At 44.8% G+C, this 3974-nt stretch overlaps 1 non-coding gene across 1 annotated transcript; it reads left to right on the top strand.

The window, feature by feature from the left end:
* The first annotated feature begins 3174 nt into the window (after nucleotides 1-3174).
* Nucleotides 3175-3247, top strand: TRNAK-CUU (transfer RNA lysine (anticodon CUU)). The gene has a single exon. It is a non-coding gene; the product is annotated as a tRNA-Lys (tRNA).
* Nucleotides 3248-3974: the final 727 nt, after the last annotated feature.

The raw sequence follows: 3974 nt of genomic DNA on the forward strand, positions 1-3974 counted from the left end.
AAGTACCCAGTGTAATATTTGCACTGTACATAAATTTTATGCAAAGGAACAGAATATATAGCTCCTCCAAATGCTTCCAATAAAACAGAGGAATTCAAGGAAGTATTCTCTGAAAGGGGTAATATTCCTTCTCTTACAAGTGAGCAATATGCTCCAGTATCTCTAAAGGTCTTTACTTCAGTTGTTTCTGAGTTTTCCTGAAGGGAAATAAGACTCTTGCAATAATAAGGGGCCATACCTTTTTCTACTTCTCTAGGGGACATGTTACTAGGGATATTAGAGATTTTCCCAATGGGTTGGGGTTTATGGGGGCAGTTGGGACGGATGTGACCTACTTTGTTACAGAGGAAGCAGACGACAGGCTTGCCCTTTACTCCCTGCTGACGTTGCAAATGGTGTCGTTCTGGCTGGTGTCTCTCTGGATACTGTTGTCGAGATGCACCATGAGTAGTTTGCCTCTCCGCAGGTGGACCATATGTTGAGAAGCGTGGCTCACCAGGTGACTTAGTTGGCTGACGTAGACGTTCTCCCTCCGGCTGGCACTTCATTCTCCAAGGTTGACGATCTCTGCTCATGCCAGGCTGTTGAAAAGAGAGACGGGACCGCTCGGACAAGGAGCGGTTAGTTTCGAAGGTATCAGCCAACCTGGCTGCCTCCAATGCAGTGGTTAAGTCACGATCCTGCAGAAAGACTCGAACCTCTGGTCCCACAGACTCCAGCAGGTTATCAATCAGAATAAGCTGTACCAGCTCCTCAAAGGTAGAGACACCACTTGCTTTATACCAGCTGGTAAAAGCTTTGGTTTGCTGTCTCACAAAGTCCACTAGGGATTGACCAAGCTGCCGCCTGCTTAATTTAAAAATCTTTCTATATTTGGCTGGGATACATGTATATGCTCCCAACACTGTGGTCTTCACTACTTGATAATCAGAAAATTCAGCGTCATTTAATACTGACGTAAATTCCTGTGCCTTACCCAATAATGCTGTATGAACCAACGATGCCCAATGCTGTTCCGGCCACCTCAAGGCTCGAGCCTGATTTTCGAAGCTTTCGAAAAATTGTTCTGGTTCGGCCTCATTGAAGCGGGGAACAAGCTGTACTGCTTTTTGTAAACTAAAATCATTTACAGAATGCGAAAACTGCCTCCTTTCTCTTTCCCTATCAAATTCTTCCCTTGCGAATGCTCTCTGTTCCCTAGTTTGCTCAAGATTGATTTTTGCCAGCTCAAGTGCCAACGACGCTGATTCACCTTGAGACAACCCAGCTGCACTATACTGACCATTTTGCTCCGTAGGTGTATCATCTTCCTCCTGCGAGAACATAGTAGTTTTTGCCCTAGCTCCCGTAGAGGGAGGAGTCTGATGTGCCATCTCTTCTTCTATAAGTTTGTCAGCAATCAGTGAACGCAGTTGCGCAGCTGTGAGAGTGCGTTTGTATTTAATGCCAATGGAACGAGCAATTTGCCAACAACGCTGTAGGGACAATTTAGGTAGGTTATGCAAAGTATATGCCGACACCAGACGTCTGACTCGTCTAGGTGGCATAAGTTATTCGCTATGCACAGTACGATTGCAGAATACCCCAACGTAACACGTTAATTTGCAGAACACGCTTAGCTATGCACAGTACGATTGCAGAATACGCATACAAGCAAAGCTGACTGCAAAATTCTCCACACCGAACAGGCTAGTAACAACTGACACGCAAAATTTGTAAAGCAATGCCAGACAGCTACACTGTTCTAGAAGATTGACCGTAGCGAAGCGAGCACACCGAACAAGCTAGTAGCGAGCTGTTGAACGATCACACAATAGCAAGGCTGACCATAAAGCAACTGACACGCAAAATTTTGTAGGCAAAGCTAATGCAATGCCAGACAGCAAGCTGCACAATGTTCCTGCTACGAGCTTCACCCTAAGCTCAACCGTTTCTCTAAGTCCAGCTCCAGCTCTCGGACAGGCTACCCATATTACAACCCAGGATTCCAAATGGCCTGTTATCCCGGGTGTAATGGGAGCAAAATAAACACAGCAGAAAAAGTTTAGACTTATATTATCCTTCACCAATTTAGAACAGCAATATGTACACTATGTACAGTGATAAGTATAGTGCACTCCACGGTAAGCAAGGCAGAAATAGAAGCCACAAGATAGCAGACCGTGCTTCAACCAGCTCTAGAATGGGAATGACAAGGGCAGACAGGAGAGCGGTACCCACATAACCTCTGCGATTGCCAAAACCATCTTCTTATTGGCTAGAACCTGGTCACTAGTTGAACGACGGGGCCCCATCATCAACTCTTAGCAACCTGGTTCGCTGGTTGGGGGAGATAGCCTGTAAATGAGGGTGTGTACATGCGCCGAATAAAGGTTACGTACTCTTTGCATGCCACAGGTTAAAAATCCTATCAGCGCTTGTTTTATCTTTGAGTGCTCATAAAATGTGCCTGCCCTGTCACACACTTCAAAATTTTTAAATGTTGTTCTGCCTGCTGTCGTCAGTTGCATGACACGAGGATGACTCACACCACATCATCATCCTGGGTGCACAGGGCGCTGCAGTATAAATGACTGCTTGATCGTGGTCAGTATTGAACAACAGTGTGGTAGCGAGAACCGGCTATGAACGAGCATGAAGCAAGGGCAGCTTGTAAACCTGACGGTCATGAGCCAGGAATCTGATATCCTGCGCTCATTGGATTTTGACGGAGTCATTAGAAATTTTTCCATCAGAAAATCACAGAATGTACCTGGCTTATAATATTTTATCTGACTGAAGATAACTCCTCATATGTCTGTACATTATTTTTTGAGTTACACTTGCAAATAAACCGAAAGGGTGCTAAAATACACTATAAATCGAATTTGTTTAATTTCTTCGTCTTAAGAGGATGGCACGTATATTGAGAGTGGCGAAAGTTTTCCAAGGAGAAACTTAAAAGTCTTCAAAACCAATTGAGTTAAACATTTTTTAATGCAACGGACCCCCTACCAAACTAGCCCCGTCCCCCACCACCTAAATCCGGCACTGGTAGCCATATGGAAACACTGTGTCGCTTATAACTCTCGTGAGTTTTGTCTTAAAACTAGATTTGTTTCAGTTACAGTTTTGACCAACGTAGTGATTCGTGATGTACAATTTGGTAGACATATTAAACAATATACACATGAAGCCCGGCTAGCTCAGTCGGTAGAGCACGAGACTCTTAATCTCGGGGTCGTGGGTTCGAGCCCCACGTTGGGCGCAATTTCTTCTGTTTATTTAGTTTTTGTATATTTTGGTGTACTTAATTTCAGCTCCATACATCATTAATTTTCTTATTGTAATATTGGGCTGAAGTGATAGACTTCGTAGGGTACATATAGCACATGGAGAATAAAATACAATTATATTTTGTGTGCTCCCCGTGGACTGAACCAAGATGCCCTCCATCGAGCAACTTTACCAGCAGCTTAAGGAAGAATTGAGGGTAGCGAAGATGGAGATACGGCGATTGACCGAGGAAAACAAGAGGATTCGTAGTAGTCCTCCTGTTTCGAGTCCTCAGGTCAAGAAGGGATCGTGGTCAGTGGCTGGACAGCAGGGGACGAAGTTGACGATCAAGAAGACGAATGGAAAGCCAGAAACGATGAAGAAGAAAGAGACTGCTGTGGAAACTCTTGTGGAAACCTCCAACGCATTCTCGGTGCTACCCGACGAATGTGAGTCGACTACTGGGATCGTCACGACGAACGACAACAAGGAAGGTAAGAATATTGTTGTTGTTGGGGATAGCCAGGTTAGATACATGGATAGGGCATTCTGCTTGAAGGACAGGAGTAGGAGACAGAGGGTTTGCTTTCCTGGGGCTGGGATGGAGGACATTGTTAGCCGGCTTGACAACATCATGAACGGTAATGGGATCAATCCTATTATTTGCCTCAGTGCTGGAGGCAATGATGTAGGCAAGCGTAGAAGTGAGGATTTAGTTA

The sequence above is a fragment of the Cherax quadricarinatus genome, unplaced genomic scaffold (assembly GCF_038502225.1).
Source record: "Cherax quadricarinatus isolate ZL_2023a unplaced genomic scaffold, ASM3850222v1 Contig2572, whole genome shotgun sequence".
Lineage (NCBI taxonomy): Eukaryota > Metazoa > Arthropoda > Malacostraca > Decapoda > Parastacidae > Cherax > Cherax quadricarinatus.